The following is a 19,736-nucleotide window of genomic DNA, read 5'->3' as shown; positions in this document are numbered from 1 at the left end:
ATGCATTTCTGGGATCCTATGTTGAATTGTTTCCTATTGAACATATTTGATTTAACTCCTACTATGGAAAAATATCAAGCTTTGATCAACATACCATCTTGAATTAGAAGTAAGGTATAAGTATCTGATCGAAAGTTGACTCTACAAAGGTCATTATCTAAGTTTCCTCGTGACGTTCATGAATCTGATATAAAAAAGTAGATGAAGGCCAAAGAGGGAAGAAACTGCATCCCCATCGACTATTTAATTAGTCTTACATGCGGGAGTTTGCCACAGAGGAAAGGTATGTCTCTTTTGCACTATGTATTTATGGTATCATCAATTTCCCAAGAATCAAGGGGTATGTAGAAGCAAAAGTTGTTAAACTTTTTGTTGGAATAGAGCGAGGAGTACATCCCATCATCCTAATCCTAGTAGAATCGTTTAGATCATTAAAGTTATTGTTGAGTTCAAGGTAAAGGAAAGTTCTTCGGTTGTGTTCAAATGTTTTTTATATGGATTTCCAGTCACTTAAAGTATCCAGTTGAGTTTGGGTATTCTCAAATAAAATTTAGCAGTCTTTGGAACAACATAAGGAACATCGTTAAAGACTTCAATGATGTGCTTTAGAATCCAAATATTCCGAATCTTGTAGCTTGGATGCAATTCCTAGGTCATGTGACATTGGAAGAAGTAGTATGGAGAGCACCTTGGGTTCCCACGAGCCCTTTGACATACTGATGTGGACAACTACCATTCGTCCCGTTATTGGACTTATGGGGAGGGATTGCTTACTCTCTTCCATTGGTATTGCGCCAAGCATGGTCAAAGCAATTGCACTAGTGGTCTATAGGTTGGAAGATTGGGACTTCACGTACGAGGTTGATGTGACAATTGCCAAGGTGCAGAAAGCAGTTGAAGCATGGAAATTTATCAGAAGAATGAAGAGTCTACGACATTGCATGGGAACTACTAGTCTGTATGACAATTGGAGGGTGGCCAGGAGCAGGATTGAAATTGCTATTGTACCACAGTCATTGGATCCAAGCAAATTTTTTATGACAGGTTATGTCAACCGAGAAAAGTATTTGAAGCAATTAAAAAAGATCAGGTCTTAGCAACAAAAAATGAAAGGTTGAGAGAAGAGGTTAAAAGATGGGTCCCACAAGCTATAAGTGCCTTGAGGTAATTGGAGGAGGCAAAGCGATGTCTCCAAATGTAATCAGAGTTGGAAAAGGAAAGAGATTCCTTGAATGTCAAAGCGATTCAAATGAAAAAGAAGAATAAGAGATTACTAAGAGATATTGCTTCCTTACACAATGAGGTAGAAGCACAAAAAGAGTACATCAAAGAATTAAAACAAGAGTTAAAGAAGATGAATAAGGTTGCTGCGAAGTTCCAGAGCGCCTTAGATGAACAAGCCATATCATCCCAAAGAAACGTTGCAGAGATTGAGAATCTATAGAATACAGCCAAAGAGTTAATCCAAACTCACTGAGGCAAAATGTAAAAACGTGCTTCTTCAAGAAGCCATTACAAGCTTTGAACACCAATTGTTGATATGCCGCAATGCATGAAAAGTGGTAACAGATGACTATATTCAGTTGAAGAAAAAGTATCCGAAAATATTGGCAGATTTTGCGATATGGAGAAATGAGTATAACATACTGAGGTGCAGTTATGATAATGTCAGAGGGTAGATAGAGCAATGAGCTAAGAAGTTAAGGCAGATGGCAAAGATGGCAGTTCAGTTTTCAGCACAGGCTATAACTTTCAGCAAGGCATCGTATCCACACGGCACGACAACAAAGAGTTGTCTCATTTTCTAGGTATCATAGGCCAATACCTTGGATGCCTTGGGTGCTACCACTAGATTTTAGAGTCATTAATTTTGGGCATGTATTTTGCATTATACTTTCATAGGACTTTCACATTAAATTGGAGTCAATCATTGATGTTTGTCATTTTGCGTTAATCTTTTTTTTTTCTTAAATGAAAGTACTTTCTCTTTTTCTTTCTCCCTCTCTTTGACTAATCAAATCATTATTTATTTCTCTTATAAATACGAAAAGGTTCAAAGTTCACAAAAATAGCTCGAAGTTTACCTCTTCATCATACTTATTGGACAAGAAGAAAGGCGAGAATAATGGATGATCAAGTTAATGAATAGGTCCAGACAGTGCGTTAAGATGTAGAAGAGTTGAAGGAACAATTGACAAAGATCCTAGAATTACTCACTACTGGAAAGGGAAAGAATGTTGTCGGAACTTCATCAAAGGTTGAATTTTGTCTGAATCAAACATTAGAAGAGATGTCTGCTTACCCCCCTAGGTTTACTCCCCAAATGATGTCAAGCCCGCACCTGGTGGGAATGTCATATTCTACATCATCTACTGCACAAGATTCTAATCAGACCTTGCAGCAAGCAGTCTGCATGAAGGATCCCATATCCACCCCAATTATAGAGGGTGATAAGAAGGTTCTAGAAGATCAGGGTAGCAAAGAAGACTAGAGTTTTTAGAGGAAAGATTACGAGCAATTGAGGGTGCGGATATATACGGGGATGTTGATGCAACATAGTTATGTTCAATCTTAGATGTAGTGATCCCACCCAAATTTAAGACTATGGATTTTGAAAAGTATAATGGAACCATGTGCCTGAAAAGTCACCTGGTTATATACTGTAGAAAAATTTCGGCGATAAATTGTTAATTCATTGTTTCCAAGATAGCTTAGTCGGCCCGACCTCTTGTTGGTATATGCACTTGGATGGTTCATAAGTGCATAAGTGGAAGGATCTCACTGATTCATTCCTAAAGTAGTACAAATATAATGTTAATATGGCACAAGACCGTTTAGACCTTCAGCGAATGGAGAAGAAGAGTGTTGAAATATTTAAAGAATATGTGCAACGATGGAGAGAAATGGCCACACAAGTGCAACCCCCTTTGACTGACAGAGAATTGAAAAACTATGTTCATAAATACCCTTCGAGCCTCGTACTATGACAGGATGATGGGGAGTGCCTTGACCAACTTCTCAGACATCATAACAATTGGAGAAAGGACCGAGTTTGGTGTGAAGAACGGAAGAATTACTGATTTTGCTTCAGAATCAAGAAAAATGACGACCTTAGAGAAGAAGGAAGGAAAGGTGCACAAGTTGAGCTCGATTCAAAGAACAGTAATATATATTTCCTCACTAATTGCTAGACAAGCAAATTATTCTCACTAGCCACTAGAAGGGAGGATAGAATAAATTTTTTAAGTCAAATTAGAGAAATGCAAGGAATAATTTGAAGAAAACCCGTTTTGATCCTATACCCATGTCACATACTGAACTTTTGCCACAATTTTTAAAGAACCATCAAGTAGCCATTATACCTCAAGAGCCTCTACAGCTGCCATATCCTAAGTAGTACGACCCAAGTGTAAGGTGTGAATATCATGTTGGGGTATTGAGGCACTCTATTGAGAATTGTTATCCCTTGAAAGCTAAAGTGCAAAGTCTAGTTAACGCCAGCTGGTTAAAATTCAAGAAAACTGGAGAAGAACCAGATGTCAATCAAAACCCGTTCCCAAACCATGAAAATCTTGTCGTAAATGTTGTTGGTACAACCTCAAAATGTTACAAGGATATGATAATGTTCATGATTTGACCACACCGATGAAGACTCTTTTCCTAATTCTTTATGAAGTTGGTATAAATCGCTGAGAGCTGACAATAATGACGTGAGCAGAATGAGATGCGCGGTAAGAAAGGATGTTTACTTCACCCTGAGATAGATGGACATTTCATAGAGAATTGTGTTGAATTGAAGAAAGAAGTAGAAAAATTGATGGATGCAAAAATTTTGCTGGTAAGCCAAGTGGACATGCATGAAGTCGAGGTTGATATGATTTTTGGTGCTTCATCTTTGGAAGAAACTGCAAAAGGAGCATCATCTATGTGAGAACCATTAATCATCCATTTGAAGAGAAGTCGAGTATCACTCTCTGTATCCAGATGCCAAAGGCAATGACCGTTGAAGTACCAAGTCCTTTTGTTTACAAGAACAGTCAAGTTGTACCGTGGAAATATGAATGCCAATTCATTATAAATAGTATTAATTCTACAGCAGTTGGAGGAATGACTCATAGTGGGAGATGTTATACATCGGATAGTCTGAAAAATAACTCAAAAGAAGATGAGGCCCGTCAGCATAAGAGTAAAGTTGTGGAGATAATGAATGAGGATGATCTAAGTGATTTGAGCAAAGGTTTTGCAGAAAAAGCCACACTAGCTGAGAAGAAGATGGATCTCAAATCTGTCTCAAAAGAAGAAGCGTGTGAGTGTCTAAAGTTGATTAAACAAATAGAGTACAAAGTAATAGAGTAGTTGTGTCATACTCCAGTTCGTATATCGATTTTGTCATTATTCATGCACTCTGAATCACATTGAAAAGTTTGAATCATGCACATGTGGGTCATGACATTTTGGTTGAATGCACTTAGTGAAATTGTGGAGAATATTGAAGGAACTCTTAACGAAGAATACCTATGAGCGGAAGCAAAATCGTTCTAAATTCATTGTGAAAAAAATATCGCATTCACAAAGCAAACAAATAAGTTATGCATTTAACGACAAATTACGGCATGCTTTTCAAAGTTAAATAACAAAGGAACGAGAGACATACCTCTTGAAGAACTTTTCTTCCCTTGAACTCTCACTCTCACAGAAACGGCAACTCACGCAGTCGCTGTGATCGCCAAGTCTATATCCACTAAATCTCGTTGTCATTCACCATCGCACAGTCTTCTACATGAACAAGCAACAAGGAGGACACAACCACTCAGTAACCTCGATATTCTCAGAGTGAGAATCTAGGAGGTGTGAGCTTTGTTGGATTTGGTAGAGGGAGGAGGAAATGAAGATCGTTTACCATGACTAAGCAAGTGGGAGAGATTTGGTGTCTATTGTATAGACGGGTGCTTGATCGTTTAGCAAATGGTGCACGATTGTTTAGTAAAATGGGGCTAATCTTTTAGGTAAATCGCTCGCGCGCACGATCGTTTAGAAAAGACTATGCCATCGTTTAGGTAATCCACGCGTGTACACGGTCGTTTAGTAAAACTTGAGCTATCGTGTATGCTCTCGTTTACTAGACGATGGACAGTGTACTAATCATGAAGCGATTGACCGATTTCTTTGCAAAATGAAAACTATTTTCATTTTATTCTTCAGTTACGAAAACTGAATGTAACCTCCCATTATCTCATTCAGATATGGAGAAAAACCACCAACAATTATCTCATAATTGTTTAATTAGAAATAAATATAATCATATTATATTTATAACATATAGTTTAATATCACATCATATGCAACATATAAACTATAGTTCTTTTCTCCTCCACTAGATATAAATCATATTTATATCCTTTTCCTCCATGTATCTCATACATCATGTCAACTATATCATATATAATTGACCAGTTCAATCATATCATATATAATTAAACTCCCTCTTGTAAATTTGAACACTTCAAGCTGACTCAAGAATTGATTCTCAACTTGAATCCATTGAGTTACCAAGGGGACCTTATGGACCTGTGGCTCAAAGCTCCAACAGTACATGAATAACTTATTAAACTCTTTAGCCACGAGATCCACCATTCGTTAACTGCTAGAAATTCCACTAAAGACCGACAACTACACTATTCTTACCACATATATATTTCTGCGTTCATCGGATATAACCAATCAACAGTACGATAACCCTTCACAGATGCTCGTAAGTACAGCTAGGCCAATTTACTATTTTGCCCCTGTAGTTACATCCGACTCCTTAAGTACCACTGATTCTTCTAATGAACAATACAATATTCCTACTATGTGTGGACACCTCTCGGGCCATGAAAAGATGTGTGGCGCCACATCCTTCAAGCCCTAGAATCAACCATTATAGGAGCAATCTATCTACTTACCCCTGCTTTGGGGAAAGAGTGAATTTCATCTTGTGTAGTTGAGTTCCCAGCTCCCAAATCAGACGAATCCCCAAAGTGATAGGTTTGAGTCGGCAATCTTGTCGCTTGTACCCATGCAAATCAAAGGACTGCCCTCAAAGGCAGGAGTTCCCAACTCACTCAGGATTGAGGTCTTGTTACCTATGGTCATCCTAGAGAAGTGAAGTCTCTATCATGAACGACGTTATATAACGAGACTATAACACTTCGTAGTCCGGTCTTATAGAAACTTCTTTGTATAGGACGCCTCCGCTCGCATGTCTCTACATGATTGATGAGGATTAAACCATCTAGCTACTCTCACCCATACAAATCAAAGGACCGCCCTCATAAGCAGGAGTTCCCAACTCACTTAGGATTATGTCACCTATGGTCATTTTAGTGAAATGTAAGTCTCATATATCAACAACGTTATATAAAGTGACTAATCATCTTGTGGTTCAGTCTTATACAAACTTTTTGTATAGCATACCCCTGCTCGCATGTTTCCACATGAATGGTCAGGATCAGACCATTTGTAGCACTTTACAACACTTATAACATCTATAAAGGGGCTCGTATCTGTATTTTCATCAGGATAAGGTATCCCTCCTTTATCCACCTATTACAGAACATTTAGGTTATTACTTAAGGCATGATTCACTTGTATGTCTCACATACATGCTTAAGTTATATGAAATAACCACAGATCTTAGTTTCTTGGATTTGATTAAATGCATATAAAATAACATATAAAATAACATATATTTTATCAATAACAATATGTATACAAAATGTTTACAAACTACGAGACCACCGGGAGAATTAGGACAACAATCCCAACAATATGCAGATAAAGTACATACTCCAACTTCCCCCCTACACATGTTAATAGCCCCGTGGCCTTTCTCAATGTGGGGCTTGGATGTAATTGGGCCCATTGAGCTAAAGGCATCAAATGGTCACCATTTCATCTTGGTAGCCATAGACTACTTTACTAAGTGCGTGGAGGCAACCTTGTACAAGAGTGTCACTAAACAAATTGTTGTCAAGTTCAGAAGGAAAGACATCATATGTCGGCACTGAAGGGATCGGATCTCACAGCTTAATTGTTTGTATCAGAACGCTTCCATCATGCAATTCGATTTTTATATAAAAAAAAATTTGTTATACTCAAACAGAATATAAACATGTAAATGAGCATGCTTTGGGAAAAGATTATAACAATTCTTACCTTTGTAGATTCCCAAGTTTTATGAACAATCCTCTCGAAGTCCAACAAATGGATCCTCCAACGATCTTGATCACGAACGATTTCTTGAACAATCTCGAAAACTACCACGAGAGTAACCTCGTTATTCTCTAGGATTCCAATAGAGAGATAGGTGGTATCCAACTATTGGGATAGGGAGAGGAGAAAAGGCTTCCGGAGAGTAGAGAGAATCTTCTTTGTGGCTTAGGGAAAATTTGCACAAATAAACACATGCCCCAGAAAGGCCATAAGGAAGGCTTTATATAGATAAGGGCCAAGCCCTTTTCCTAATCATTTTCCTATTTCCATTTTCCATAATTAATTAATTAAATAACACTTATTTAATTAATTTGCACATTAATTAAATAATTATTTATACATTAAAACCAATTTAACGTATATATATATATATATATATTTAACTATCATAAATATCATATGTTTATGTGTAATACTTCTCTATTAATTAATTCTTTGTGAATCTAATTCACTTGAATTGATTATTTGAATCTTATTCAAATGTTTCTTTCCAATTTAATTTGAATTATAGATCATATCCATAATCAATTATGTATTAATCACAATAATACATAATTTCCTCAAAATAATTTGAACAATTCAAATCATCCCTCTTAAACATCCCCTAGTGAGCTAAAAAGGGGACCTAGTAGACCTGTAGATCAGAAGCTCCAACGATATGAGATTAATTGGCTAAGCTCATTAACAAAATTAATCAATACTAGTTAACTGTGGATATATTCCACTAAAGACCCACAAGTGCACTCTTCTCACTATAGATATATTTTTGTATCCATGGATATAGACCAATCACAACAAGTTAATCCTTTACGAGTACTCATACCTCCAACTGGGTTAAATTACTGTTTTACCCTCGAGTTACCTCTGACTCCTTAAGTACCAGTGCTCCTTTAATGAACAACCTGTTTATGGTCCGACCAATAAACAGAAATCCCCCTCGGGCCAATGAGAGGGTAAAACTTTTTATTCAAGTCTCGGAGACACCACTTAAGGGCACACTCATCTATTTACCCTTAATGTAGGAACGAGTGAGTTCCATCTTGTATTATTATGTTTCCAGCTCTCACTCGATCTTGTCCCAAAATGGTAGGCATATTAGGTCAGGGAACTGGCCACGTTCACCCATAAAAATCAAAGGAAAATCTCTCGTGAACAAGAGTTCATAGTATACTCAGGATTAAGACTAAATTGCCTAGATCATCTTATTGAAATAGGAACCTAACTAGTTAACGGTGTTACATCTAATGGGTACTATTTCGTGGTCCAGTCTTATGCAAACTCATTACATAGGATACCTCCACTCGCATGTCAACTACATGAACGAATTTGATTATTACTTTTTTTTTTAACAAATACAAAGTGGATTGTATCCATAGTGTTACCAAAATAAGGTATCCAACCTTATCCCTATACTATAGTAGACCCTTCAGGCTGTATCTTGAACATTGATCCCTATATGTCTCAACATACAGTTCAAGATTCATAAGGTAGCCTTAGATGTTAGTTTATTGGATTTAGGGTTATTAAGACAAAATAGACAATCATCACAAATAATAACATTTATTGAATTAACATATATAACTCTTTATTGATGACAGTCAATTAATAACATTTACTATCTACAAGTTTTAAGGCATAAAACCCAACAGGTACAATCTGCCCGAGCATGTCGCTATTGATAATGGAAAGAACTTGAATAACAAGTTGATGGAGGAATTATGTATGCAGTTCCAAATTAGACATTCTAACTCTACTCCTTACCGCCCTAAGATGAATAGGGCAGTAGAAGCAGTAAATAAAAAATATCAAGAGAATTATTGAAAAGATGACTGTTACATATAAAGATTGGCATGAAATATTACTATTTGCATTACATGGTTACTGAACATCAGTTCGTACATCGACTGGGGCAACACCATTTTCTCTGGTGTATGGTTTGGAGGTTGTCACCCATTGAGCTCGAGGTGCCGTGATAACTTGTAGAAATACAAGTTATTTTTTGTTCTTAAGTTGGAACAACTAAGGTTTTTAATGATAAATTCTCCTCATTTTTAGAAGAAACGCATGGATTTATTCAAATATTAGCAAACTCATACAAAAGAAGTTTTATTACTAAATATCGCGGCACTAACGCACTGTATTGCAGGATTTCAACGCAAGGATTAGCGCTAACGCATTAGACAAGTGCCGCAGGAAAAGCTCTAACGCATGGGCCATGTGTCGGAGGGAGTTCAACGCAGAGAAGATTCATTGCTCCAGGCTGATTGTGTCACATCACCACTTGCAAGTATAGGCACCTGCAGCTGGCGGCGTCTGAAAAGTTTCCACATAGTAGGCGGCGTCTGGAAAGCTTCTGAGAGTTAGGCGGCTAATCAGGGCATGATCTTTAATGCTGACCAGGACATGGACTTTAATGCTGCCCATTCATCAAGTGGACGTGACCAACGCCTATAAATAAATAAAGTCCCTCTAGAGTTAACAAGTTCGGAAATTATAAAGATCCTTACTCTTTGTATATTGTAGTCATAATTCTAGTTCTGTAGAGACTGTGCTGTGGTGCTAGACGATCAGAAGGGTTGAGAACCACCACCACTGCAGTCAAGGAGCGGAGAAAGCTAATCTTGAGAAAGACACTTCATCCAATTCCTAAACATGTGATTGTACACAACGAGATTGAGCCAAAGAAATACAAGAGATTGTATTCTTTGGCTTGACTCAGTTTCCTTCTTCTCATTTATCACTTTCATTCCATTTGATTAAATATTACTTTTATAAAGATTCTCTGTTTCTTTATAAAATTCATATGTTTGATCCATCATACTTGCCATTGTTTATTTCTTGTTTATGTTGAATGCATTAATACTTTATGCACAACTTCATTCTAAAGCTCAAGCCAACTTGATAAATTGGTAAAAGCATCTTTAACTTAGATTGTTCAAAAGAATAACTAAGCTGCGTTAAGTAGGACGCCTAGTATAGCTAGAGATAGACTTACTGGTGTCTATTGCATTTTTTGTTAGATGCATGCATCATAGAGATAGACTTTGTTTGTTATGCGAGTTGAGAAATGTTGAATGAAGTCTGACACATAAACAAAAGATAAGCAAATCATCCAATCTCATTCACATCACATCCTAGTTGTGTACACTCATCTTAGACCGATGCGTCCACTTACCTTAAACTCCATTTTCGCATGATCCATCATTCACCACTCAACTCTTTTACATCTCTTGCACAGGCATAACAATTTAGTGTAAATAACTCATTTCTCACATTTATTTAGGAAAACCCCTACAGTAGATACAACGCAAGGTCTGCGTTTGGTTAACTGAATCCCTGAATTCGACCCTGGATTTACCAGGAACCTAAATTAGATTTATACTTGGGTCTAGTTTAGGAAAACTTGAACGTCATTAGAAGAAGTTGTGTGCGTTCTACTGCAAATATCTGACGCCCCAACGCGTTACATTTACTTAAACGCATCACTTATACTTAGAACTTATTTCTTCAATTTATTTTACACAATACACTCCTAGAGCAAATCACGATAGCAACGAATAAGTTTTTGGCGCTGTTTCCGGGGATTCAGAAACAAAACTAACCAGAAATTTTGTTTGTATCTGTTGTAGGAACACTTCGGTCGAGGGAGTATTACGAGTTAAGCCTAAGCTTGTGAACGTTTATGAGTAGGGAGAGCATTCCTGAACTCAGATATGACCCCGAGATTGAAAGGACCTTCCGGCGTAGGAACCGATCCAACCGTCGTCGAAGGTTGAGACAACAATTTCTCAGACAACAGAACAGGCAACGCGCAATGGTAGAAGAACAAGCAAATCAACAACTAACTCATGCTGCATAGAATCCAATCCTGATGGCGAATAACAGCACGCGTCCCATGAGGGAGTACGCGTCCCCTGTACTGTATGATTTCTCTCTAGGAATCATATACCCAACGCCAGATGGAACTAGGTTCGAGATGAAATTTGTTATGCTCAAAATGCTACAGTCTGCTAGACAATTTGAGGGTGGTCGTGGTGAAGATCCTCACGCCCATATGAAGCGTTTCCTGGAAACATGTAATTCATTTGTGATTCTTGGAATCACCCAGAGGCGATCAAGTTATCCTTGTTTCCCTATTCTTTGCGTGATGACGCAAAACAATGGGTGAGCTCACTGGAGCCTGGTGAAATCACCACCTGGGAAAAGTTGGTGGAAAAATTTATGCAAAAATTCTTCCCACCTACCACCAACACGAGGAGACGTCGAGAGATTATGAACTTTGAACAAGAAGATGCTGAAACCTTAAGCGCCGCATGGGAGCGTTTTAAGGGCTTGGTCAAGAATTGCCCGAACCATGGACTACCTCTAACTATCCAAATGGAGACGTTTTATGGAGGACTGAATAGAGCATCGCAGATGGCAGCAGACGCAGCAGCAGCTGGTGGACTTATGGATAAATCTTACACTGAGGCTAAAGAGATACTAGATCGCATTGTTAAACATAATATGGAATGGGTGGATGATACGTATGACGGAAGAGCTGATAGGAAGAAGAGATCTCAGAATGTTAATTATATCGATTCCAACGCAATAGCCACACTTTCTGCTCAAGTGGCTAAGATGACCAGCCTTCTGCAGAACATAACGCTGGGAAACGCATCAAATCGGCAGAAGGTGAATCAGATAGACGCGTTTGGGCAGCCCATGGTTAGCTGTGTAGGCTGTGGAGATCCTCACTCCTATGCTGAATGTCCACAAAACCCTCAGTCAGTATGCTTCAACAAAAACAACCCATTCTCTAATACATATAACCTTGGATAGAGAAACCATCCGAATTTTTCTTGGATAAGAGGAATTCATCAGGAGCACCACCTAGGGGTGAACCATCAGCAAAGGAATGGACTGCCGCCTGCATTTCAACAAATGCATCAGCAACATCAACAACCCTTTAATAAAAAAGGACAAACGTCGAGCTCAGGATCTCCGCTTGAGGATCTATTGAATGAATAAATAGTGTAGAATGACGCTTTGCTGAAAACTTATTAAATTAACCTAAACATTAAATATAACATTTATATTTAAATATGATGCATGATCATGCATTTTCATTAATTAATATAACTCTTATATTAATACTAATGAAAACAATAAACATGTTATCATATAATATAATATTTATATTAAATATAATGCATGAGCATACTTATCATATCATGCAACCATATAATATAGTATTTATATTAAATATGATGCATGAACATGTTTGTCCTAAATTGAGATTTTAATCTATATGGTATACAATATGCAACATATAATTAATATAATTAAACATACATCTCATGGGTATTAAAACTATATTATAGCTACAATACACCAAATATTGACACCCTAATAAACTTATTAAATTAGATTACATTAATGTAATTTAAAAACATAAAAACTGTCTTCAACTGCTGGAAGAAAACAATCACTTTTGTGCTTGGAGAAAACTGCCATGTTAAGTTTTCTTGAACTTTCCATGGCGCACAAACAATTACAGACAACAGTTAGAAACTCTTAATGGCACACAAAACATGACGAACGGTAGAAATCTACACAGAAACCTCTCGGATATGCACTGCAAAATCTGAATTTCACCTCTGTTTTTTTGCCTTTTTTACATCAAACACTTCGCCACGAGCTACTCGGACTTACAGACTCGATTTACATAATAAATTCCCAAAATACTGGGCCTTTACATTGATCAAATCAAAGTAAAAAGTTATAAATCTAAGTATCAGTATTTGTAAATATCTATTACGCAAAACCACATACATTATGCAGAAAACAACCCACATTTTCTCTAATTTTTTGTTTTGAAAAAGAAAAACAGAGGCACAACCTAACTCTGATACCAACTAAAGGAATCCAATTTCTCAGCAGAAGCACGTGAACGCATATGCCAATGAAATTTGTTTTAAAAAACTTGGAAAACAAAGAAAATACATAGAACATGTACAGGATAAATATTAATTCTATAACATGCTATTAGGGAATGGGAAGAATACCTCTTGAAGACGTCTTCAACAAAATTCTTCTCCTTGCTTCGATCTCACGAATAGACATGAACTCAAGACTTCTTCCAATTTCCACGAACAGTCACGAACACCGAGTGAGATACTCCACTTGATTTCCTCGCTATTTTCTAGACAAGTATCAAAGACGGTGGGATTCTTCTTTGGAAAGGAGAAATTTGTGAAAAAGAACTTGAGGAAGAAGATAAAGTTTTCTTAATGTGAGAGCTTGAAAGAAATTGGTTGGAGGAGGAATTACAACTTCCTTCCACCAATATGTGGGAGTTATTCTTATATATATATATAATCAAATTTAATATATAATTAATTAAAACTTATATATTTAATTTTATTTTAATCGTATTCAAATGATATACTCTCACACAACCTGTAGTTTTAATATGAATCTCATTCATATTAATTTTAACCTAAAGATTTATATGAATCTCATTCATGTAAATAATATTTGAATCTTGTTCAAATATTTACTTCTCTCATTTAACCTATAGTTTTAATATGAGTCTCATTCATATTAATTTTAATATATAGTTTTATATGAATCTAATTCATATAAATAATATTGAATCTTATTCAAATATTTATCTATCTCATAAAATAAAGTATAATGTTGAATCTCATTCCAAATTAACTTTATGCCATAATGTATCAATATACATTATATTGATTGTATTTCATATAATTAATTCTTTGATTTAATTTGAACAATTCAAATTAATCCAAAATTAGATGATTCTTGTTTTATCCTTAGTGAGCTAGCAAGGGACCAAATGGACCTATAGATTAGAAGCTCCAATGACACGGGATTAATTAATTAAACTCTTTAATTAAATTAATCAACATTCATTAGTTGTAGATCACTCCACTAAAAATCTCCAGTTGTACTCTTTGCATTGTAGATATATTTTTATGTCCATGGATATAATCAGTCAACAAGAAGTCGACCCTTCGCGAATCGCTCGTAATTACAGTTGGGTCAAAATTATCATTTTACCCATGTAGTTACATTTAACTCCTTAAGTCCCACTGACCCTTTAATGAACAACCTATTTATGGTCCTACCATAACAAAACCTTATATCTCGGGCTAGTTACCCCATTGTTCAAAACTCGGAGTCAGTACTTAAGGGAGAAATTCATCTACTTATCTTATTGACGGGAATGAGCGAATTCCATCTTGTGTAGCTATGTTTTCAACTCTTTAATCGGACAAATCCCCAAAATGGTAAGCATATTAAGTGGGCAAATCTAGCCACTCTCACCCATACAAATCAAATGATCGCCCTCATAGATAAGAGTTTGTAATTCACTCAAGATTGAGGTCGGATCACTTATGATCATCTTATGAAATGTTAATCTCTTCAATTAACGGTGTTATAAAGAGAGACTATACAAACTCTTTATATAGGATATCCCTATTCACATGTCTCCATATGAACAATTAGGATCAAATCGTTTGTAACACTTTACAACTCTTGTAACAATTGCAAAGTCAGTTGTATTCGTAGCGTCACCAGGATAGGGTACCCAATCTTATCCATATATTATAAACCATTTAGGTTATTACTTGAACATGATCCACCTATATGTCTATCACATACTGTTCAAGTTTCATAAAATAACCTTGGATATTTCTTTAATTGATTATTTCAAATAAAATAATCAACCATTATTTCAAATAACATATTAACTACGGGGCTTTAGGGCATACATCCAATAGTCTTGTAGGCCAATTATTCAACCCAAGAGCCCTATTTATAAAGACCTCAAACAATTCTTTGTCAAAATTTAAATATTATATTTCAATATATAATATTCAAAATAATATTATACTTATTTGAATCTCATTCAAATTTCAAATATATGTTGTTCTTTGGTGTATCTAATACATTAATCATTTTAATACTTAATGTATCAAATATAAAATATATGTAATTCCATTTTTATATTTAATCCATCTAATATATTAAATATTAATTTGAACACTTCAAACTAAATATATATATATTATACTATACTATAATATACTACACTATACTATAATATAACATATGTTGAAATATATAATATATTATATATATTTCAATCAATTGATTTTAATAATAAACTCTAGGTCACTCAATCATAGACCTAGAGTTGTACTCTTACGCACTATAGTATTGGTTTATATGTCATAAGCTCATGGTTTGTAAATAAATAAATAGTTTATTGATTATTAATAAAATAATTTGTCATAACTCAATCCGATAAGGCAAAAATCCAAGGTTATTTACATAAAATTTGTACAGTATATAGTAATTGACATACAGGTAGATTATGTTCAAATAATAACCCAAACGATCTATAGTATATGGATAACGTTGGTTGTCTTATCCTAGTGATACTATAGATTTAGCCCACTTTGTAATTTTTATAAAAGATGTAATCTAAAGTATTCATGTAGAGACATGTGAGTGGAGGTATCTTATACCAAGAGTTTGTATAAGATTGGACCACAAAATAATTAATCTCTCTTTGTAACTCCGTTAATTGAAGAGATTAATATTTCACAAGATGATCATATGTAACTCATTCTTAATCTTCAGTGAGTTATGAACTCTTGCCTATAAGAGTTCGTTTTTCATTTTCAAGGGTGAGAATGGCCCAAGTAACTGACTCAATAAACCTACCATTTTGAGGACTAGATCGAATAGGTAGCTGGGAATGTAATTTTATAAGATGGAATTCACTCCTTGTCATATGGGGAAAGGAATTTGGTAGTTCCCTTAAGTGTTGACTCCAGGACTTGAACAATGGGACCTCACCCTCTCATGGTTCGAAAGGGACTTGATTTAAGGATACAGAGGTAATTACAAATTGTTCACACATCCTTCATGAACAATTCGTGAAGGATCGTTTGTGTAATGATTATATCAATAGATGCAACTTGTTCTATAGTGCATTAAGTGCAACTATGGATCTATAGTGGTTTGCCTCATAGTTAATGAATGGTGGTTAAACTAAAGAGTTTAATTAATCAATCTCGAATCATTGGAACTTATAATTTGTAGTTTTATTAGATCCCCTTGCTAGCTCACAACAGATTAACAAGAACTAAAATTTTGAAAGAAGAATTTTATATGTTCAAATTAATTTAAGAAAAACACATGTTAATTGTATATGATACAATTAATATATAATATAATTATATAGTTAATTTTGAATATGACTAAAAAATAAACTATTAAACACGGGAGATTTAATGTATTTGAATATATGATTCAATAATAAATTATATGAATTACATTCGCCTTAGCACTATAGCTTAAAAGTTAATATGAATGAGATTCATATTAAAACTATAGGTCATGAGAGAAATCTACAATTTGAATATGATTCAAATATTTGTTTAATTAAATATGAAATGATTAATTAATTAATTAAATATCACTTTCTTTTATGCATGAGGAGGGAAGTGAGAAGTCGTTTTTTCTCTTCAATACAAAGGAGTTTGTATTTGCAGAGGTGAGTTGTTAAAAATTATGTAGAAAAATTACTTTCCTTCACAAACTCCCTCTCTATCAACAATTCTACAGAAGAAAAAGATTTTGTGTAAAATTTCCTCTCCCTCTTAGTTTCCTTAAAGGAGACTTCCACAAGTCGATACTTTGTCAAAGTCATAGCAAGGAAGTCCTTTTGGAGGTATTCTCAATAGAGGAGAAGATCAACGGAGAAGAATTATTGTGAGGTAAAGGTTTCTACAAAGGTAATAATTCTTCTTCCTTTTTATGCTGAACCTAGAAAATTGTAGCTTATGTTTATTCTGTAATTTAGTTTCTTCAATTTTCTGAATTTTTTATCCTAATAAAATTCAAGGCAAAGGCGATCATACGTTTTTCGTTGGAATTGGATCCATTCATATAAAACAAATTGTATCCATGATCTAATCATTACATGCAAGTCAATTATTCACGAGTTGTTCATAACTACAATTAGGTTAAAAATTTGGTTCATCTTTGTAATTACATCTTGCACCTTAAACACCATTAATCCTCTAATGAACAATATGTTTATGATTTGATCTTAAACTAAAATTTTTCACAGGCTAGTGAAAGAGTGGAGCTTCATTGTTCAACTCCCAAAATTAGTACTTAGGGAAACTACTCATCAACTTTTTCTATGTGAGAAGGATTGAATTCTATCTTATGAAGGTTATGTTCCCATTCCCATTTTTGTCAAGTCTCCATGGTAGGTTTATTGAATCAACCACATAGGCCATTCTTTATGGGACTATTTGGGGCATTTAATTGGTTATGATAGTTTGTGAATTATAATTTTCTATGCATTAATAATAAGAGATAAAAAAAAATTTAGAACACTCAACTTATACCATTATTAAAATTGGATCCCAAAACTTGCAAATTTATAGAATGTTATCCCTTAGGGGTCGTTCGTTTTGCAGACATCTAATATTTCCATGGTGAAGACGTCTAGATTACTATGTTTGTTTTATGATAATATAAGATATTCTTATAGTAGGCATCCTAAGAGTTTTGGATGTCTTCTTTAAGCATGGGTTTTGTGTGGATTTCCATGTTGAGAGGATCTATTTTTTACTTCTTCACCCTTCTTTTTTTCTATATATATGTATGTATGTATGTGTATATATATATATATATATATATATTTTTTGTTGAGAAAAATAACATATAAAAATGTATAAACTATATTAATTTAAAAAGAAATTCAAATTAATAAAACAAATATGTTCTATGAATCCAAATCATATTAAATTCATCCTAACACAAGGGAATTCTTGAAAGATTATGTAAATTTAAGATATTCTCATGTAAAAATTATGCCAAACAAACACAATTATCCAAATATTCTCAGATAAAATATTCTTACACAACAAATGTGATTATCTAAAAATGTCGAACATTTGTAACTCCAGACATCTATAATTTCGGACATCTAAAGATTCTAGTTATTTACATTCTCAAAAAAACAAACGACCCCTCAAATTTTTAATTAGTTACCTAATTAATAAAATAGATTAGTTTTTTCTTTATTAAAATTTTTGTTTGTATTAGAATTTATTTTCTTCTTCCATTGAATTAGATAAAAATATGAAAAATAATCTTTTTCCTACATTTTTTTATATGTTATTTCCTATTGTGTATACACAAGTTTTAAGGCCTAAGTTAACAACTATAGTCAAGTTTGAGGATTCATTTAATTGCATTGGTTTCATTTTTATTAAGAACTAAATTACAACAAAAAAAAAAAAAAGGAAAGAAAATATTATCTTTATGGTCCATAGGTTTGGGGTGTTATTTTTATTTCGTTTCTATATTTCAAAATGTTATACAAGTTGGTCTAACACAATTAATTAAACTCCAACGGTACATGAATAATTAATTAAACTCTTTAATTACATTATCCACCATTCGTTAACTGTCGGACACTCCACTAAAGACTGAAAAGACTGACAGCTGCACTCTTCACACTACAAATATATTTCTATGTCCATTGGATATAACCACTGATTCCTCTAATGAATAATAGATCATAGTCCTACTATGACTTCTTGGGCTAGGAGAAAGTGTGGCGCCACATTATTCAAGACCCAGAATCAGCCCTTAAGGGAGCAATTTATCTACTTAGCCCTGCTTTGGGGAAGGAGTGAATTCCATCTTGTGTAGCTGTGTTCCCAGTTACCCAATTAGACGAATCCCCAAAATGGTAGGCTTTTTGAGTCAGTGATCTGATCACTCTCACCTATACAAATCAAAGGACTGCCCTCATAGGCAGGAGTTCACAACTCACTCAGAATTCAAGTCATATTACCTATAGTCATCCTAGTGAAATGTAAGTTTTTATTATGAATGGTGTTATATAATGAGACTAAACATTTCGTGGTCTGGTCTTATACAAACTCCTTTGTATAGAATATCCACACTCGCTTGTTTAATACATGAATGATCAGAATCAGACCATTTGTAGCACTCTACAACAATTGTAACACCTACTAAGCGAGCCATACTCGTAGTGTCACCAGGATAAAGTACTTAGCCTTATCCATATACTACAGACCATTTAGGTTATCACTCAAACATGATCCACCGGTATGTCTCTATATATATGTTTAAGTTACAATAATAACCTTGGATGTTAGTTTATTGGTTTGTGGTTAATGCAACTAAAATATCACATATTTTATAGACTAAGTGAATAAAATATCATATATTATTAATCACATAAGAGTTTGTTCATACAATGTTTATAAACTATAGAACCCTACGAGATTTAGGGTATCAACCCCAACAAAGTGATGGCTGGAATTAAAATTATGAGGTTTAAAAGATTAGAATATGAAATGATGCTATGGATGAATGAGCAGACAACTACATACAAAGAGCGAGCAAGCAAT

At 34.7% G+C, this 19,736-nt stretch overlaps 1 non-coding gene across 1 annotated transcript; it reads right to left on the bottom strand.

Moving 5' to 3' along the window:
* Positions 1 to 11,511: 11,511 nt before the first annotated feature.
* LOC120070450 lies at positions 11,512 to 11,615 on the bottom strand. The gene has a single exon (XR_005479946.1). It is a non-coding gene; the product is annotated as a small nucleolar RNA R71 (small nucleolar RNA).
* Positions 11,616 to 19,736: the final 8,121 nt, after the last annotated feature.

The sequence above is a fragment of the Benincasa hispida genome, chromosome 1 (genome assembly GCF_009727055.1).
Source record: "Benincasa hispida cultivar B227 chromosome 1, ASM972705v1, whole genome shotgun sequence".
Lineage (NCBI taxonomy): Eukaryota > Viridiplantae > Streptophyta > Magnoliopsida > Cucurbitales > Cucurbitaceae > Benincasa > Benincasa hispida.
The sequence above is the reverse complement of the archived record's forward strand: the minus strand, read 5'-3'. Positions and strand labels throughout refer to the sequence as shown.